General features: G+C 39.6%; 1 protein-coding gene across 1 annotated transcript in view; it reads left to right on the forward strand.

Annotated features, from left to right (window-relative positions):
- Window positions 1-21,854, forward strand: part of MEI4 (meiotic double-stranded break formation protein 4) — a 208,477-nt gene that overhangs the window by 20,192 nt on the left and 166,431 nt on the right. The window lies entirely within an intron of this gene.

A 21,854-nucleotide genomic window follows, 5' to 3' on the forward strand; every position in this document is an offset into this window, starting at 1 on the left:
CTGTTGTTGTGTGCCATTCAGTCAGTTCTGATTCTGTTGACCCTACGTGACAGAGTGGAATTGCTCCATAGGGTTTCTTTTTTGGCTGTGATCTTTAGAGAAGCAGGTCCCTAGGTCTTTCTCCCCAGAGCCCCTGGGTGGGTTTGAACTGCCAGCCTTTTGATTAGCAGTCAATTGCTTAATGGTTTGTGCCACCAGGGCCCCTTTCTTTCTAACTAGTCACTTGATTCCCATGAGCCTCAGTTTTCTTCTTTGTAGACTGAGGATGATGATGTGGAGGATAGGGATTGGTATTGGTGAGGTTTAATGGGAAGTGCTTAGCACAGTGCTTCCTGCCACATAGGCAACAGATAAAAACTAGCTTTCTTCCCCCTTAGCCTTGATAGTCTGATGGGAGTTGTCAGTGATGACCTTTGGAACAGAAAAACCTAACAGCTAGTTTCAGGAATTGAGAATTTTACCATTTAATTCTGTTTTGCAGAGACCTGGATCTGGCTGTTATAGCACAGATTATATCAGTAGGAAAGCAGAGAACAAAGGTTTAACGTTTGCCTGTGAGTTTTCTCCGTCTTGATAGTAAAATTAAACCATTGGCTTCACTGTCCTGTCATCGAGTTCAGTTAAGTATCAAAGTGGGGGCTCTCAGTGTGTAACAGGCCTGGGGGTCTGATTCTCTTGAGAATAAACTACGAAGAAAATTTTGTAGGAATTCAGCTGTTATCCTATTAACTTATTGTGGAAGTTACATTCATAGAACTGGATTTTCATTCTCTATCTCATCTCTATATTGCTATAAAATGCTCTAATTTCTATTCTTTTGTTTTAGTTTCTCAATCATATTGTTTTCAGTGTTCTCTTTCCACAATGAGCCCTATGATTTCTCTCTTGTCTGTAACAAACATCTTTCCCCTTGACTGTTTCAAGAGTCTCCTATAAGTTGTCTCCTACCTTTTTTTGCTAACACACAGTTGTGATATTTTTAGTGATGAATGATTTTCTGTCATCTAAGAAAAAATTCCATTAAAAATAATAATAATAAAAAAGGAAAAATAAGAACAAATGCCATTTAAGCCACTCCTTATTGTGAACCCACTCTTTACACTGCTTTGCATTTCCTCCATTCCAGCTACACTCTCTCAGAGCTGTTGCCCACGCATGCCTGGGGTTTTCCTGCCTCTGTGCCTTTGTTTGTGCTCCTTCTTGGCATGAAACACCTCACTAATGAAAACTCTGTGCTCTCTCAGCACTTTTACGACATGGAACCTTTCTGGCTTCTCCCCAGTTTGAACTAATGCCTCTGTGCCTCTATCACCTGTACCTTTTTTTGACACGAATGTCTTTTTTGCCTTTTAGTAGAACTGGTTGTCATCCTGCCTTTTTTTCTGCTAGATTCCGAGTTCTTTGACGATAGGAAGCCATGCCTTATTTATCATGAGTCTTTTCAGCTATTATTCCCATGTCTTTACATAGTAGAACCTCACATATGTTCAGTGAATTAAATTGAATACACTATATAAGCTCTATGAAATCATCTATTTTGTCAAGACAGAATATATTTAGCCTTTTTTTTCCCAACCCAGAAAAATGTGTGTTAATCTCATTTTTTAATGGTAAGAGATTATGCTGCTCTTCTGGTTAAATTTATTTGATTTCCTAGACCACTGATTTTTACAATGACTAATGGATGAATAAACCATAATACCAAAGCTACATTTTTAAACTCAGCCTTGAAGGTTATGAAAACCAGAACCCCAGAGAATGGACTTTATTTCCAGGATTACCACAATAGTAACAATCAGTCGAAATGAATTTTACTTCGTTAGCTATAGGGTGTCCATAGAAAATTGACTTTGAGCTCTTCTTTTTGCATGCATACATTTTAATCATAATTGACGGTGTAGTAATTGACTACTTAGCTCTCTCTGGCTGTGCTTCTTTGTCAGAATTAAGAATATTTTATTTTGTCACCATGTGCTAGAGAATAGACTCTCCAGAATTAAGCATATGACTTTTGGCCATATCCATAACGTTCTTACATAGTCATCATTTGGGACTTTATTGGCTAATAGGATAGACTTAAAAAGAATATTAGCTACGGAAATGTTCATGTCCTTTAACTACGGCATATGAGTGATTCTCAGTCTTCATAGCAAGCCTAAAATTAGTTATATACTTATGAATATGATGAGTTATTATGTCATCCTTCAAATGTTTTATTCCATGCTGAAATGAAAGGCATATAATTCCTAGATTCAAAATTGGCCAATTATAGTATTTTTCTACTTCTAGATTCTCTGTAAGTTTAGAGATATTACTGATATTTCCAAACAGCCTTGTGAGTTTTTAAAGAAGAACAATTTATTTGATTGTAGGATGAAATAATCTTTTCACCTCTGAGCTTTCGGAACACTCTTCTTGTGCCATTATAGCATTCATTTAGGAGTCCCAGGGTGGCGTAAATGGTTAAATGCTCAACTACTAGCCGAATGATTGGCGGTTTGAACGCATTCAGTGGTACTTGGAAAGACTTGTGGCAAACTGCCTGTAAAAGGAAGGCCACAGCCTTGAAAACCCTAAGGAGCAGTTCTACTCTGCACACATGGGGTTTCCATGAGTCAGAAATGACTTCAACAGCAACTAACAACAGCATTCATTTAGTCAAGATTGCTGTGTACCAGTCTTGTGCCTGGCATCAGGTAAATGCTTAGGATACAGTGGTAAGACAGTGCCTTCCATTTATAACTTATAGTCTAGGGCAGAATACAGATGGTAAACATATAATTACAGGTTATATTGGAGCCCATTAAGGGAAATCTAATCTGATCTAGAAGGTCGGAAAGATATGAAGGTGAATATGGCTAGAAGAGTGGTTTTCAGCTTAGGCTGCTCATTAGAATCACCTGAAGAGCTTGGAGAAAAAAAAAAAAAAATTTAATGCCTAGACCTCACTCTGAGAGAGACTATGGATACTTGGAAAACCAGACAATTGTGTTTTCAGCAGCTTGTGACACAACCAGATTTGTTATTGAGAAGATCACCAGCTCCATTGTAAGAGAGATTGGAGAGGAGTGAGGCTGATGTCCAGAGGCTGTTATAGTGGGTTGGATAAGAGAGGGCAGTAGCTTCGACAAGTGCGGTGTCAGTTGGGATGAAGAACAAGGGATGGATTCCAGAAGTATTAAAAATGGTGAGGAGTTGAAGGTGATAGAAGGAAAAGAAAAATGGCCAATTAGATAGGAGAATATACTGAGAAAAATAGTAGCGCATAAACTAAGTGAAGAGAATATTTTGAGAATGAAGAAATGCCTTAGATGAGAAGTCAAGCAAGATAGAAACTAAGGATTGTCCATTAAATCAAGTGACTAGGAGGTTATTGAATTCTTCGCAACTTTACTGAGAGAAGTAGCATATATATATATATATATATATATATATATATATATATATATATATATATATGGAAGACCCCTCTATACATTTAATAGGCAATGAGTAACTGTAGGCATGTGATTATGAAAAGTTTCAGAGAAGAGAGAGCATGTGAGTGAGATCTTCATGGAAGTGTAGAACTATAAGCAGGGGTTGTACACAACCTAGGATAGGATGGACATCCTGAGATTTGGGTGTAATGTGTCCATGGGAAGTATATATGATTGTTCTTATGAAGTTTGTACTTATTATTCCAGTAATGGAGAGAGATTGAAGGGTTATGGACTGGGCCTGCTGTTAAATCCAGAAGTAGTGTGTTAGCTGTAGGGGAGGGGAAGGAACTAAGAACGGGAAAGCCTGATAAGAAAGGATGGCAGTAACTCAAGCATGAGATGAGAAGGGCATGGACCAGGACCTGGCAGGGGTAATGAAAAGGTTCCAATGTCGTGTATTTTGAAACAAAAATAATGCAGCTTATTAGATAACCGACTAGCTGTATAGATAGAAGACATAGTGCTCAGAGGGTTTTCAAAATGGGTGGTTTGAAGAAAGAACTTTTTATCTGACAGTAATATGTGTACATGCAGTTAGTAAAGTTAATATCTAAAAGTATGTCACATTTGGGCAAGAAAATAGCATGCATTTCTTTAATTAAGCAACATTGTACAATTTCTTATTGGTTCACCTGCAAGTTACACTACAGGCTGCCTTGGAGTGACATTTCCATATGAAATGTAGAGGATCTCTAAGACATGATTGGTGATCCCCGAGCCCTCCAGGGCCAATGAGAGTCGCTGAGCAGAATCCTTCCAACTGGGTCAGCAGAATAATTTGCAGGGACTCCCAGCCCCCTCAGAGAACACTAGGTAGTACGTTCAATGAGGCTCTGGAAGATACTAATAGGATGACTGATGTGTCTTATGCTTATAATCTTCAGCACTCAGGAGAAACACTGTCAGTAGTCCCAGAAGTGAAGATTAAAGATGATTTTATGAATGTTTTTTGTGTCCTAAGAGTAGGAGATTATTTCCTTGGAGATGCCTAAGTTATTTGAAGATGTATATTTAGCAGTTACCTGGGGACAGACTGAACTGTTACTGATTCTGAAAAAAGTAAGAAGGGAAAATCAAAAGGTAATATTGCCAACTGTGATAATATTTTCAGCAGTACTAGCACAATACAGTGATAACTATGATTGTCTGAATTTTGTGCTTTCTTTTCCTCTGTTTCATAGAAAGCAATTTCTTTAGTATCTGTGATTGTCAGTAAGGTTTTAGAAAAAAAAATGATTCTAGTCTTGCACAGTGAATTTTTTTATTGCTTTTTAACAAAGCCTATGTTTCATGAACTGGTTTTGATGTTTCAGATGTTTAAAAAATATGTACTGAAACCAGAACTCATAAGCCACAAGCCTATATAAGGCAGGCTTTAAAAAATATTTTGGTTAGTGATTTCCCCTTCCACTCCCTCCCCACCTTCCTAATCATCAGAGAATGTTTTATGAGATGGTGTCCATCTACCACCCATGGCCACTCTGACAGGGATTACAACAGAGGGTTCTGGAAAGAATGGGAGAAAAATGTAGAACAGTATTCAGATTGACAAAAAAAGACCAGACTTATTGATCTAACAGAGACTGGAGGAGCCCCCAAGACTGTGACCCCCGGACACTCTGTGAATTCAGAAATGAAACCATTCCCAAAGCCCACTTCTTAGACAAAGATCAGACAGGTCTATAAAACAAAAAATAATACATATGAGGAACATGCTTCTTAGTTCAATCAAGTATACAAGACCAAATGGGCAACTCCTGTCCAAAAGCAAGATGAGAAGACAGGAAGGGACAGGATGGAAAGGGGGAGTGTGCTGTCACATTGTGGGAATTGCAGCCAGTGTCACAAAACAACATGTGCATAAATTTTTGGATGAGAAATTAACTTGAGCTGTAAATTTTCACCTAAAGCACAATAATTTTTTTTAAAAAATGCTTTAGGCAGAGTGAGGCCTTATCCCTAGAGATGTAGCTCAGACTTGGGGCATCCCCAGAGCAGTGTCTATATGTTTGATTTGAACAGATGTTCATTGCTTAGACAAAGTGTGCTTGGCTCTGTATCAGGAAAATGAATGGCCATATACAGGCAAAGCCTGCAGTTGTAGATTTACAAGTTGTAGGATGCTTATTAATAATTTTTTTTTTTATTATTAAGATGCTTGTAATTTAGAGAGTGGAATTGAAAGGTGAAAGGATTGGAAAGTGAATTAAAATTAGAGGCTCATTGTTGTGCTTGTTAAGGTGTGATATAGTAAATATAGAATTTAGCACAGTGTCTGTGGGCCAGAGGATTATGGATAATTAAAAGTTAGTTTAAAAAAAAAAAACTTTATTTTTCAAAACAACACTGAGGATCTTCTAAAACAGGCAGAATAATCAACAGCTACTTAAAGGTGTATTTTTTCTCAGTACTCTGCTTACCTGTTAGTTATCCAGTGCTCCTAGCAGAAAAATATCACACTGGGTGACTTCAATAAACAGAAATTTGTTTTCTCACAGTTTAGGAGGCTAGAAGTTCGAATTCAGGGTGCTGGCTTTAGGGGAAGGCTTTCTCTCTCTGTGGGCTCTGGAGGAAGGTCTTTCTCTTTTGAGCTTCTGCTCCTAGGTGATCTTCATGTGGCTTGACATCTCTCTTTCCTCATCTCTACTTTCTTAATCTGTTCCTTTCCTATCTCAAAAGAAATTGACTGAAGAAACACCCTATACTAATACTGTCTAATTAACATAAAAAAAGAAAGCAAATTCCCAAATGGGATTATAGCTACAGGTATAGAGGTTAGAATTTACAACATATTTGGGGGAACACATTTCATTCCATAACACCTCTCAAGGTTGGAAAAGAAGAAAATTCCACCTGCTGCCCACTAGGACCTTGTGGTTGGGTTAGAGGGGCAAGATTTTCTCTTGAGACAGTCACATGTAAAGATACTACACATGAATTATATAGTTCTGTATTGGGTTATATTTATCCATGTTTATTCATTCATTGATAAATTGATTCATTTCTATATTCAACAAAAATTCTGTGTTTCCTAGAGACCCTGTGAGTTTGTGCAAGTAAGAGAGAAGTAATAGAACTTATCTTCCATTGAAGGAGACAGACAATAACAAGCAAACCAATAAGCAAGAAAAAATCTGGGAGTGTTAAAATCTATGAAGAAGATAAACCAGGTTGAAGTGATGGAGCACTGGGGATGGGGTAGGTCTACTTACCAAGAGCGGGTGGCCTGTAAGTCCTCATTGAGAAGGAGGCATTTGAGCTGACCCCTGAATGAGTAAGGATCATCCAAGGGGCACTGAGGCAGGACAAAGCTTGCATATTGAATTAGCAAAAAAAGCCATTGTGGCTGTAGAACAGGAAGAATGGGGGTGCGGGGGGTGGGGGAGAGCTAAAGATGAGGCCAGAAAGGGAGCAGGGGTGCAGATCACATAGGACTTGTTCCAGTAGGTAGGACTTTAAGTACAATGGAAAACCTTTGGTGGGCATAAAGCTGGAGTTTCAAACATTTTTCTCCAGATGCCGTGTGGAAAGTAGGTTGTAAGTGGAAGAGCAAAAGTAGGGCTGCGAAGTAGGAGGCCAAGGTGAGGCTGTGGTGCATTAGGGTAAGGTGGGATGGAGACAGCTAAAATATATAAGGCCTTACTTTTGTAAAATAGAAAAAAAAGATAAAGCCCTGAAAAGGCAGCAGAACTCTAGCTGAACTTTGAAAATGAATTAAACACAAGAGAGGAAGTAGGGAGACAGTCTGGGAGGCATGAAGGTGGGAGTGGAGATGGCACAAATCTGGCACAGCTAGCTTTTCTGCTATTCAAAGAATAACAGAACAAGCATAAATTAATGCAAGATAGTAGTTCGCACACTGGAATCACTTGGGGAGTTTAAAAAAAATACTGGTATCTGAGTTCCACCCCCAGAGAGTCTGATGCACTTGGCTTGTGGTGTGCTCCAGTATTGGTGTTTTAAAGAGTACCTAAAGTCACTCTAAAGTGCAGGCAAGGCTGAGAACCACAGATGCAAGAACTTTAGGTGCAAGTTCTTATAACTAGGATACCTTGAGCTCAGCAAGAAACAGGTGATGGCAGGCTGAGTGCATGACTTTGGGTGTAGAGCAAAGCAGTGCTTTTCAGACTTCTTCAGTTATAAGAATCCCGTGAGATATTTGTTTAAAATACAAGCTCCTGGAGCCCTCCCCTGGAAACACTGATTCTGTGGGCCTAGGAATATTTACTTTTAGTACATTCCCCAAATGGTTGTTATGATGAGGTAGGTTGAGGAAACCCTGCACTGGGTAAAGGAGCTTAATGCATCTGAGTTTTGATAAAGTGGAGCAGACACATCTAGTGGATTGCCTGTGATTGGCAGTATGTAGGACAAACATGGAATTGTGTGTCTGTGTGTACAGTACATGAAGATAATTTGCTCAGTTTTATAAACAAAGTTTATGGGGCTTTCAGGGTGTGCTGAAAAAGATGTCTTTTAGACAGTTGGTTCTATAGGCTTACATTTTATGGGTGAGGTAGGGACAGGGACTGTCTCAACTGCCTATCGGGCGAGGCTTGGAGGACCAACCCAACTTAAGGTAACACCCAAAGAGTGCGATACGAGGAACTGAAATCCTATGGCCAAAAGCTACGGTCAAAGCAGTGGCTTCAACAGCTTGACAGGAGACAAAGTCAGACAAATTATCTCTTGAAAAGAGGCTTGGTGAAGGAGAGCAGTTGGAGATCAGTGGTATCGGTGAGAAAGGTAGTTGGGGCTAGATTGTGGAGAGTTGTATGGTTTGGTATTTGCAGTATGAGGGGAACACTGACCCTGGTATATTGCTGACTTCAGTAATTTGATTGATTAAAAAAATTCCTTATGGTGTTGATAGCACAGATGCATAGAAGTTATGTAGGCGGATTAACTGCTTCACTTGGTAGTTGGTTGTATTTTCATGGTTTTGATGTTATTCTGTAGGGCTGTGGTGTTGTTGAGATCACAGTGTAAGTACCCACTGTCCTCCAGTGTGACACTTACTGTTTGGTAGGGAATGGAATTAGGATTAAGCCCTCTGGATTGTGATTTCTACTTATACTTCCTTTTTTGCCCCCTAAATTTCTGAATTTAAAGAGATTGCTGCTTCTTAAAAGCTCCTAGTTATTCTCGTCAGAACTTTTTTTAAGAGCAATTTTATTCATTTACTATCAAACCAAACCAAACCCATTGCTGTTAAGTCGATTCTGACTCATAGCGACTCTACAGGACAGAGTAGAACAGCCCCGTAGAGTTTCCAAGGAGTGCCTGGTGGATTCGAACTGCCTATCTTTTGGTTAGCACCTGTAGCTCTCAACCACTATGCCACCAGGGTTTCCTATTCATTTACTAAGCACGTTTTTATTCCACAACTACAGAATATGCCACTACCTATCTGTCAGTTTGCTGTACTGTGGTGGCTTGCATGTTGCTGCGATGCTGGAAGCTATGCCACTGGTATTTCAAATACCATTAGGGTCACCCATGGTAGACAGGTTTCAGCAGAGCTTCCAGACTAAGTCAGAGTAGGAAGAAAGGCCTGGAAATCTACTTCCAAAAATTAGCCAATGAAAATTGTGAATCACAACAGAATATTGTTTGATATAGTGCTGGAAGATGAGCCTCTTAGGTAGGACGGCATTCAAAATATACAATGGCCACAACGATGGACGTGAGCATGCCAACGACTGTGGAGATGGTGGAGGACTGGGCAACATTTTGTTCTGTAGTACATGGGTTGCCATGAGTTGGAGCTGATTCAGTGGCAACTAACAACAAAACATAGAGCAGAAGCAATGAGGACAATACAAAGAGATAAGGTCTAAGCTCAGCCTGTAAGAATTGTACAGACTAGTAAAAACAAGATCATATCACTAACTACACCCAATAAGACCATAGTGCAGAGCAAGATACTGGTGTCAATAGAAGGAAATCGAACCTGTTGCCATGAAGTCGAACCTGTTGCCATGAAGTTGATTCCGACTCATAGCAACCCTATAAAAGTAGTACTGCCCCAAAGGGTTTCCAAGGCTGTAAATCTTTACAGAAGTAGACTGCAACATCTTTCACCCACAGGGCAGTTGGTGGGTTCAAACTGCCTACCTTTTGGTTAGCAGCCAAGCACTTAATCACTTAATCACAAGGACCACCAGGGATCCTTTCAGAGGAAGGCGATAGTTATTATTTGCTTAAGAGAACGGGGCTTTTAGAAGTTTTTTTGGAAGAGTTTTCAGGTCTTAAAGGACGGATAGAATTTAGAAGCTATGGGAACTAGGGTATTTTAGGCAAGAGGGAACAATGTTAAGTATAGACACAGGAATCTACTGGCAGATGGTTTGACTATAGCATACATTTCAGCAGAGCAGAAATTTCAACTTTTTGCCCATAGAATCCTTCAGTATTGCAACTAGAGGCTTGAATTTTTTCTTCAGTTCTTTCAGCTTGAGAAATGCCGAGTGTGTTCTTCTGTCTTTGTTTTCTAACTCAAGGTCTTCGCACATTTCATTATACTTCGCCTCCTCGAGCCACTCTTTGGAATCTTCTGTTTAGCTCTTTTACTTCATCCCTTCTGCCTTTCGCTTTAGCTACTATATGTTCAAAAGCAACTTTTAGAGTCTCTTCTGACATCCATTTTGGTCTTTTTTCTTTTCTGTCTTTTTAATGATTTTTTGCTTTCTTCGTGTATGATGTCCTTGCTGTCATCCCACAATTCGTCTGTCATTAATGTTCAGTGTGTCAAATCTATTCTTGAGATGGTCTCTAAATTCAAGTGGGATATACTCAAGGTCATACTTTGGCTCCCATGGACTTGTCTTAATTGTGTTCAGCTTCAAATTGAACTTGCCTTTGAGCAGTTGATGGTCTGTTCCCTGGCCTTGTTCTAACCGATGATATAGAGCTTCTCCATCCTCTCCACAGGTACAGTAGATTTGATTTTTGGGTATTCTCTCCAGCAAGGTCCACGTGGATAGTTACCATTTATGTTTTTTAGAAAGGTATTTCCAACAAAGAAGCATTGGTCTTGCAAATTTCTGTCGTGCGATCTCCAGGATCTTTTCTATCACCGAGGCCATATTTTCCATCTACCGATACTTCTTTGTTTCTAACTTTGATCCTCCAATCACTAGTAATTATCAGTGCATCTGGATCATGTGTTTGATCAGTTTCAGCCTGATCAAAGAAGTTCCTGAAAATCTTCAATTTCTTCATGTTTGGCATTGGTGGTGGTGGGTAAATTTGAATAATAGTGGTATTAACTGGTCTTCCTTGTAGGCATATAGATATACTATCACTGAAAAAATTCAGGCCTTGAGTTGCAATATTGAAGAATTGTATGGGCAAAACTTTGAACAACACAGGAAGCATCAAGAGAAGATTGAAGGACTACAGAGTCACTGTAACAAAAGGAACTGGTTGATGTTCAGCTATTTCATGAGGTAGCATATGATCAGGAATTGATGGTACTGAAGGAAGAAATACAAGCTGCTCTGAAGGCATTGATGAAAAACAAAGCTCCAGGAACTGACAGAATATCGATTGAGATGTTTCAACAAACAGATGCAACTCTGGGAGCATTCACTCATCTATGCCAAGAAATTTGGAAGACGGCTACCTGGCCAGCCGACTGGAAGAGATCCATATTTGTGCCCATTCCAAAGAAAGGTGATCCAACAGAATGCAGAATTATTGAACAATATCGTCAATATCACATGCAAGTAAAGTTATTCTGAAGATAATTCAAAAACAGTTTGCAGCAATACATTGACAGAGAACTGCTGGAAATTCAAGCCGGATTCAGAAGAGAACATGGAATGAGGGATATCATTGCTGATATCAGATGGATTTTGGCTGAAAACAGAGAATACCAGAAAGACATTTATGTGTGTTTTATTGACTGTGCAACGGCATTCAACTGTTAACAAATTATCGATAGCATTGTGAAGAGTGGGAATTCCAGAACACATAATTGTGCTCATGCAGAATCTATACTTAGACCAAGAGGCAGTTGTTCAAACAGAGCAAGGGGATACTGCATGGTGTAAAATAAAGAAAGTTGTGTGTTAGGGTTGTATCCTTTCACCATACTTATTCAATCTGTATGCTGAGCAAATAATCTGACAAACAGGGCTGTATGAAGACGGACACTGCATCAAAATTGAAGGAAGACTCATTAACAAGCTGCATTATGCAGATGACACAACCTTGCTTGCTGAAAGCGAAGGAGACTTGAAGCGCTTACTGATGAAGATGGAAGATTATAGCCTTCAATATGGATTACACCTTAACATAACCCACCAAACCAAAATGAAACTCAGTGCCGTCGAGTCGATTCTGACTCATAGCGACCCTATAGGACAGAGTAGAATTGCCCCATAGAGTTTCCAAGGAGCACCTGGCAGATTCGAACTGCAGACCCTTTGGTTGGCGGCCGTAGCACTTAAGCACTACACCACCAGGGTTTCCACCTTAACATAAAGAGAACAAAAATCCTCACAACTAGCCTAGTAAGGAACATCATTATAAATGGAAAAAAAGATTATAGTTGTCAAGGATTTCATTTTACTTGGATACACAATCAACACCCATGGAAGCAGCCATCAAGAAATCAAACGACGTATTGCATTTATTGCATTGGGCAAATCTGCTGCAAAAGACCTTTTTACAGTGTTAAAAAGCAAAGATGTCATCTTGAGAACTAAGGTGCACCTGACCCAAGCCATGGTATTTTCAAAATTGCCTCATATACATGTGAGAGCTGAACAATGAATAAGGAAGATAGGAGAAGAATTGATGCATTTGAATTATGGTCTTGGCAAAGAATATTGAGTGTGCCATGGACTGCCATTTGACAGAAGAACAAATCTGTCTTGGAAGAAGTACAGCCAGAATGCTCCTTAGAAGGGAAGATGGCAAGACTTCCTCTTAGAGACTGTGAACATGTGAGAAAAAAATCACTCCCTGGAAAAGGATATCATGCTTGGTAAAGTAGAGGGTCTGAGAAAAAGAGGAAGACCCTCAGTGAGATGGGCTGACACAGTGGCTGCAACAGTGGGCTCTAACATAGCAAGGCTTGTGAGGATGGCACAGCATTGGACAGTTTTTCATTCTGTTGTGCATAGGGTTGCTATGAGTCAGATCTGACTTAAGGGTACGTAAGTACAACAACATACAGAGCAGAAGGGTTGTTCGGGAAAATAAGATGACAAAACAGGTTGAAGTCTATTAAGATGAGGTGAGAATGACAGTCAGTGGGAAAACATGCTTTATTTTGTGGGCAGTGAGAAACTTTTGTAGGTTTTCCAACAGGAAAATAGAAGGAAAGTTAATGTAGGTTGGGCATGTGGTATGCTTTCCATAAGTTATTCCTTTTGGTGATCTCAAGGAGAAGGTTACTTAGGCAGAGTAATTTGGCAGCAGTGTTTAAAATTGTTTGGGAGATGGAGGAGATTGGAGACAGGGATATGATTGTCGTCATTCCAGTCTTACATGTAATTTCTTTGGTGAGAAAAAAAAATGCTATGAAAAAGGTTTTTTTTTTTTTTTTTTTAATTAATTTAGTAAGTATTTATTGTGCCCCTACTCAGTATTCCAGGCTCTATGGATATGACGGTAAACAAGAAAGAGCAGATCTCTCATGGAGAGCACATTCTTGTGGTCAGACCAGGGTTTCCAACAGGCTTGTTCTAGTTAGAGCCCCTGCTGATAATTTTCATCCTAACAGGTGATGCTAATGCTGCTGGTCAGGGGCCAGTCCTGAGAGCCACTAGTAAAGCGGTGGTTCTCAAAATTTACACATAATAATTTCCTGGGGACCTTGTTAAAATGTAGATTTTGATTCAGTATATTTCAGGTGAAAATGGCAAATTTTCAGTAGGGGTTCTAACTGGAATGAACTAGTTCGAAGCCCTGGGTCATGCAGAATAACCCAACAGGAAGTGATCAGATAGTGATAAGTGATATTCAGAGAGTTAAAACAGGATCATGTGACAAAGGGAGTTCCTGGGTGGTACAAATAGTTAACGCACTTGGTGCCGACCGAAATGTTGGAGGTTCAAGTCCACTCAGAGGCCCCTTGGAGGAAAGGCCTAGTGATCTACTTCTGGAAAATCAACCCTATGAACTATGGGGCACAGTCCCTCTGTGACACATGTGGGATTGCCGTGGGCAGCAGCTGACTACTAGTTAACGTGACAGAGATTGATCTGGTGGGTTCTTCAGGTGCAGTGGTCAGAGGAAGCCTCTCTGTAGAAGTGCCATTTAAGCAGATACTTGAAGGCTGATGAGGAACCAGCCCTGAGGACATTGGGACTGGGGGCAGATAGTGCATGCCGGATAGAGGGGTTGAGTGAAAAAGCCCTGACATGGTAACAAACTTGAAGATTCCACATAGCAGAGAGGTGTGAGGCAGGATCTGTACTGTTTGTCAGTAGATTGTATATATAGGGGTCGCAGAGGAAAAAGTCACAGCTGGCTTTTACGTTTCAAATGTTGGCAGCTGGAAGGTGGTAGCACTGTTATCAAAGAATTGGACCAAGTGTAAGTGAAGGTGGCCATTTGTTTTGGAATATGAGATTTGAATTGCTGAGGTAAAGTCATGTTGACATACCAACAAGCAAAGACAGCTAGGGACTTGAGCTTGGGAGAGAGGTCAGGATTGGAGATAATTATTTGACAGTCATCTACCTGAAGGCGCTCTTTGAGGCTGTGGGAAAGGCGGGGACTTCCAGGAAGTTGGAGTGGGTGGAGAAAGCCAAAGGTGTGGTATAGGGGAGCAAGAGGCTGGCTTGGGAGAAAGAAATGGGCATAAACAGAAAGTCCAGAGTATGAGCACCTGAGAGCGGGAGGAATTTAAAAGAGTGACTTGTAAGTTACATTTTGTGCACCATCATTCAGTAAAGACAGTTCAGCTAAGATAAGTCATTCTATTAGCATGTAATTTTATGCATTTGATATTGCTGTCTCTTTCAGTATATTCAAAGTTAGAATTGTGATGCAGGTTGCTAGAGTTGGATTAAACACAGTTGCAGCCTTTTCTTTGTCACCATTTCTCAAACATGTTTTGCAGTATGCTGAACTATATTCTTCCAGGGGCATAAGTCAAACAATTGCTTTAAAGTGAATTTCTGGGATACCAGAAAAATGTAATTGTGAAGTATTTTAAAATACAGCATTTGCTGTTTGACCACCAGGTGGCGTAAACATGACTTTTGAGTTGTTCAGTGCATCAGTACATGTGAGTGAGCATCATTAATGCTAAGAAATCATCTGAGATAGATATATGCAAATCATACACATCTGTGACATTTCAGTACATTCGAAGAGATATTTTATTTCAGCTTTTGTTTTTAACAAGTATTCACAACATCAACTATGTAGAAGGACAGGTATCAAGTAACAGAAATACCCAGATAGGTAAACTCTGTACCTGAAGGATCTCCTTTCCATCAGAGAGTCAGTTATAGATTTGAGACGGGCTGATGAGTACAACAGTAGCAGTAAGTTTAAGGTAAAGACTGCCAGATGGGGAGTGATTTCCTTTGCCGGAGGAGGGCAGACAAAGGTTTCATAGGGGATTGAAGCAAGGGTTGATGGATAGTACATTTTTGGGTTACAGTATAAGTAAGAACACACCAGATAGTGGGAGCAACTTATGCAAATACACATTTGTATGAATTAGCATGGTGGGTTTTGGTGATGGGTAAGTAGCTTAGTATTGCTTGCCCATAAATAGGGGTGGCGATGGACGTAAGGCTGGAGAAGTAGGCAGGAACCAGACAGTGGAAGCCTTTGTGGGCCAAGCAAAGAAACTTGGACTCTATCCTGTAACCTGGGAAGCCTTGAGAAGGAGCAGGGCGACTCTCAGGCCAGTCCAGAATGTGGCCTAGAGGAGGAAGGAACTAGAGACAGGCAGATCAGTTAGGAGAGGCTAAGGCATTAGTCAGTGCGGAAGACGATGACGGTGTGGACTAAAGCAGGAAGGTGCTCAGGAAGGACAGATTCAGACGTATGTTCAGAAAGTGGAATCAACATGCCATGATAGTCACTGTATGGGGACAGCAGAAGAGAGAAGTGAGCCGAGGATGATCCCTCATCCCTGGCCTATGTGACTGGAGGAATGGTTGTGCTATCAGCCAAGATAGGCAACATGTAGGACAAACATGGAATTGTGTGTTTGTGTGTACAGTGCATGAAGATAATTTGTTCAGTTTTATAAACGAAGTTTATGGGGCTTGCAGGGCATACTGAAAAAGATGCCTTTTAGACACTTGGTTCTGCATGTTTCCATGTTTTGGGTGAGGTAGGGACTGTAGAAATAGATGAAGAAAAGTATCAACAATTGATGGGGAAGCAACTTTTTGGAGGGCAGCAGAATATGTATGTATTATTGACCCAGAACTGGTCATTTCTAAGACAGAATGTGTGACTGGAGAGCGTTGGGTCTCTTGAATTGAAGATGCTTGAGATACACTCTGCAATCACAAGTGAGGTTAAGAAGGAACTAAAAAAAAAAAGGGTTTAGGGCTTCGCAAAGTGTGATACAGTCAATGAAATCCAGTGTGTGAGATAGAACATAGGATGTTTTAGACAGAATCTGTAGTTTATGTTGTGATTCTTTTTAAAATAGACTTTATTTTTCCAAGCAGTTTAGGTTTACAGAAAAATGGTGCAGTGTACAGAGTTCCTATGTATTTACCACGCCCCTGCACAAAGTTTCTCCTGTTAGTAACACCTTGCATTCCCATGGTGCGTTTGTTAGAACTGATGAACCAATATTGATATTTCATTATTAACTAAAGTCCAAAGTTTACATTAGGGTTCACAATTGGTGGTGTACAGTCCTGTGGGTTTTGACAAATGCGTAATGTCAACCACTTCGCAATCGCTCACCTTTTTACTTTCTCCATAGTTTTGCCTTTTCCAGAAGGTCGTATAGTTGGAATCATACAAGCCGCGATATGTAGATTTTTCACTTAGCAATATGCATTTAAGGTTCTTCCATGTCTTTTCTGGCTTGATACCTCATTTCTTTTTATCTCTGAATAATACTCCGTCGTATGTCACAGTTTTGCTTATCTCTTCACCTATTAAGGGACATTTTGGTTGCTTCTAATTTTTGGTAAGTACCTCTAAACATTCGGGTTCAGGTTTGTATGTGGACGTACGTTTTCATCTCATTTGGCTAAATACCTAGGAGCACAATTGCTAGATTGTATGGTAAGCCTATGTTAGCTTTGTAAGAAACTACCCGACTATAGTCCAAAGTGACTGTACCATTTCACCATTTTATATCCCTACGAACAGTGACTGAGAGTTTCTGTTGCTCCACAGCCTCAGCAGCATTTGGTGTTGTCAGCGTTTGGAATTTTGGTTATTCTAATAGAAGTGTCCTGGTATCTTATTGTTGTTTTTAATTTGTAATTCTCTAATGACATATGATAGAGCCCTGCTGGCACAGTGGTTAAGAGTTCGGCTGCTAATCAAAAGGTCACATCCACCAGCCACTCCTTGGAAACAGTATGGGTCAGTTCTACTCTGTCCTATAGAGTCACTATGGGTCAGAATCGACTCAAAGGCAACAGGTTTGGTTTTTAATGACATGCGATATTAAGCATATTTCTGTATGCTTATTTGCCATCTGTATATCTTCTTTGGCAAGGTTTCTGTTTAGATCTTTTGCCCATTTTGTAATTGGGTTGTTTGTTTTCTTATTGTTAAGTTTTAAGTGTTCTTTGTATATTTTGGATACATGTCCTTTATAAGATATGTGTTTTGCAAATATTTTCTCTGAGTCTGTGGCTTTTTTTTTTTATTCCCCTAATATATTATGACTCTTCCCTTGATGTCTTACTTCGTGTACTTTTGCATGTAATCTCACAGTTTAGCATAATTTATCTATAATTGCTTAATACCTGATAAATAATATTTATTGAGCACTTAATATGTGCCAGACTGTGCTTGATCGGTGTGTATGTGAGTGTGTGTGTGTGTGTGTGTGTGTAGTTTATTGTCTCTTTTAAGTCCCATGGCAAGTATGTTAGGTAGGTCATATCTAGTCACTTGGAGAGAAATTATAGTCCTCAATCCCTTCAGCTCTATTAGAAATTAAAAGAGAAGCCTTATTTGACTTATGTTTCACCTCGATCCTTTCTGGAGAAAAATGTGAATTACAGAGAGTTGCAGTACCATAGCTTCATTTTCTCTTCCCTCCTTTGGGGATGATGCTTTCTTAGCTATGCTTTGATATTAATGTTGAGAAAAGTCATCCAAGCAAATAAGTAAAATCTGATTGTATTTGTGGAAGGCTTATTTAAAGAGACAGGGGCATGTTACTGTTTCCACATCATATGTTATTCAAAGCAAGGTGGATATTTTAAAATATTATTTTTATTAATAAATATTAATTTTATGACTGTTGTCAGAGGTTGAAAATGTTTTACCATCTGTCCTTGTTATCTAGTGCTGCTATAATGGAAATACTACAGGTGGATGGCTTTAACAAAGAAAAATTTATTCTCTCACAGTCTAGGAGGCTAGGAGTCCAAGTTCAGAGTGTCAGCTCTGGGGGAAGTCTTTCTTTCTGTTTGTTGAACCAGGTCCTTGGGCTGAGAAGCTCCAAGACCAGGGGAAGATTGATGACAACAGCCTTCCCCCAGAGCCAACAGAGAGAGCCTTCCCCTGGACCTAGCACCCTGAGTTTGGAATTCTAGCCTTCTGAACTGTGAAAGAATATATTGATGTTTTTTAAAGCCGTTCACTTGTGGTGGTTTTGTTATAGCAGCACTAGATAACTAAAACAGATAGTTTAAGGATTTTAAGACTGTACCCAGAAACCCAGTGCCATCGAGTTGATCCCGACTCATAGCGACCCTATAGGGCAGAGTAGAACTGCCCCGTAGAGTTTCCAAGAAGCGCCTGACAGATTTGAACTGCAACCCTTTGGTTAGCAGCCGTAGCACTTAACCACTACGCCACCAGGGTTAAGACTGTAAGCCATATTATATAAAATCACAACATGGTTCTCTGTTGTAGAACTTATATATGTTTTTACTCTCTGTGTGTTTTTCCAAATTGACGTCTCTAGCACATGACCTCATCATACTTTTATGAGGTTATAGAAACAAAGCAGCCAGGAAGGGTGGTGGCCAGTTTTGAGTATTCCTGTCCCTATAACATACACATGAGAGAACCACTGTCTTCACATTTGTCTCCATCAGTGCATGGAAGAGAAGAGATAGAATGGTTGTACTTGCCAAAAGGAAGTGGAAAGCATAAAGAACAAAGCAACTTTTTGCTTCTCGACTTAGTAGTTGGTAGGATTAATTTTATAAGTCTTTCCTGAAATCCTAACCCATGAAGTTGAGCTTACTTTGATAGAAAATTAAGTAGGTTAATGAATTATTTAAACTTGTTCGCTTTCTTAGTGGAGAGCTATTTTGAATTCCATGTGGAAAAATATAATCTACTCGATTAATTACAATTGCCCCCTTCCCTTTTTGTGAAGAGTGAGGTGAATGTCTTGAGAATAAGTCATTTCAAATGTTTATCATTAAAAAAAAAACCCAGTTTATCGTTACTCATAAGAAAAAGAAAATGTCTTATTGGCTTAAAATAAGCAGGCTGTCTACCTGGTTAGTATAGAAATAGCCACTTGCAGTTGCTGAGGGCTCATTGTTCCGGGTACCAGAACATTTGTGAACTTTTTGTGTTATTTCCATGACTTGTAATACAGATGTTGTTGTTGTTGTTAGGTACCATGGAGCCAGTTCCGACTCATAGCGACCCCACGTACAACAGAACGAAACACTGTCTGGTCCTGCTGCATCCTCACAATCAGTGTTATGCTTGAGCCCATTGTTGCAGCCACTGTGTCAGTCCATCTTGTTGAGGGTCTTCCTATTTTTCGCTGACCCTCTCCTTTAGCAAGCATGATGTCCTTTTCCAGGGACTGATCCCTTCTGATAACATGTCCAAAGTATGTGAGACATAGTCTTGTCATCCTTGCTTGTAGTACAGATATTGTAGTGATATATAGCAAGCACATACCTGTTGACTATAGTGGTTACAGTAGGCACTTGTGAAATGAGTGAACTCCAAACCAATGCTCCATCCCCTAATTCTACCCCATCAGCTTCTAATTTTGTTGGCAGACAAAAAAGAAACAAAATAGTTTTCCAAATGTATGGTGGGGAGATGTCACTTTCACTCTTTTTTTCATACCCTGTTCAACTAGTATCCCCCTGCCTCTAACTTCAAGAAAATATGAACTGTCAGGTGAGATCTTTATTGACTTCCTATATACCAGGGGTAGTTTTCTATATCCTTATACAGTCTCATCCTCTTTCATTCAGTCTCAGGGGCAAGTTTATTTCCATGTCATTGAGCGTAACCCAACCTGGGTCCTTGACTCAGTTTTCTTCTACCTTCTCCAGGGCCATGTCCTACCTGTCATTCCTATTCTCTCTGCATATTCCCAAGGTCTGCTTCTTTGTGATTATAGTTGCTTAATTTTCTCCCGACTTGTCATGCCACATTTGTCTGCATTGCTACCGATGAGGTGGCCATTCTTCGTTTATTTTCTATCCATTGAACTCTGGCCTTTGTCCACAACCTTGACTGACAAAAACTATAAGAATAAGGCCGCCAGTGATTTTTTAATTAGCAATTCCAAAAGGTATTCTTTTTTATTTCTTTATTTTGTTGGACTTCTGTACTGTATTCAGTTCTTCTTGAAGCTGTTTCCTTGACTTTTATAACACCATCCTATTTTGATTCTCCTTGTACTTCTCTGTTTTTTCTTTCTCTGTCTCCTAATGACTGTACTTTCTCCATCTAGCCCTCAAACACTGATACTCCTCAGGGTCCCTCTTTGATCCTCTGTTCTATTCACTGCCGGTACTCTCCCCTAAGAGATCATAATCATTTTTATTATTTCAGGCACCACCGACACACTGATGAGTACCAAAATGAATTTTCAGCCTAGATCTTTTCTCCAACTTTAGGTTCATGTGGCCAGTTTCTAGGTGAACATCTCTGCTTAGATTTCCCCCAGTTGCTTCAACTATTTACAGGAGCAAACCTGACCTCTTCATAACTAAAAAAAAAAACAAAAACGATTGCGTTGGTTCTGACTCATAGAGACCCTATAAGACAGAGCAGAACTGGCCCATAGGGTTTCCAAGGAGCTGCTGGTGGATTTGAACTGCCAGCCTTTTGGTTAGCAGCCAAATCCTTAACCTCTGTGCCAACCAGGGCTCCAACCTCCTCATAGTCTCTCTTAAACCAGTTGGTAGCACCATCATCTTTGGAATCACCTAAGTCAGACCCATGGAATGAATTTATTTTTAACTTCATTGCTCACATCCAGTCAGTTGGCTGCTTTCCAGATTATGTTTTGTGTTTTTTTCCAAGATAAATCCCTTTCTTTCCTTTCTACTGTAGCTGCTTGGTTCGTTTCTCTCATCATTTGATATTGGGGCTCACTGAAGGGTCTCTTAACTGATCTCTGAATGTTTCATCATGGCCCTTTCAAATCTGCCCTTCTTACAGCTAACAGAGTGATTTATGAAGTGTAAATAAAACCATGTTACTTTCCTGCATTATACCTTGTTAGTGCCTCATCCTGCCCCCCAGTGCTGACAGCACTATTTCTTAAACTTGATTCCATGAATATAGGCATGTGCTTTAGGAAGTTGCTCAAAAAATATCAAAATTTTTTAATTTTGTGTGTTCATTTTGCTGATAATCATTTAAAAATAAAACAACAACCTTGTTTGTGTTATGATGGTATCTATGTCAAAGAATGACCTAAAGTTATTAGATTTAGCTTTTAATAATGGTATTTATCAGCAGTGTCAGATGACTCTGTGGGTTATAGACATAGACTAAGGCTGGCTGATATGTTTTTATGGACTCTATAAAATGGATAGAGATAGATATATATAGAGAGAAAAACTTACGAACAAATACGCATGCGTATGTATAAATTGTTTACATATGTTTATATTTATATTAGGGATGTATATGATTCTTTCAAACGGGTATCTTGTTACTCAGGTTTGAAGAACATTCACTCTACATCATACAGGATAAATATTAAGGTCCTTAATATGTCCTTCAAGGTGTTTTTTGACCTGGCTTCTACGTGTTTCTTCATCTTTATCCCTTGCCTCATAGTGTCTGCTGGACCAACACCAAACTGCTTATGGTTCTTCATATACACCATGCTTCCTCTGCCCTTTCTTCTGTGATTTTGCTCTTAGCCCTTGATGTATGGAATAGTCTTACCTTCCTCCATTCTCTGACCTTTTGATTTTGAACTCCTACTTATGCTTTAAAAGTTAGAGCCATCATTACCTC

The sequence above is a fragment of the Loxodonta africana genome, chromosome 1 (assembly GCF_030014295.1).
Source record: "Loxodonta africana isolate mLoxAfr1 chromosome 1, mLoxAfr1.hap2, whole genome shotgun sequence".
Classification (NCBI taxonomy): Eukaryota; Metazoa; Chordata; class Mammalia; order Proboscidea; family Elephantidae; genus Loxodonta; species Loxodonta africana.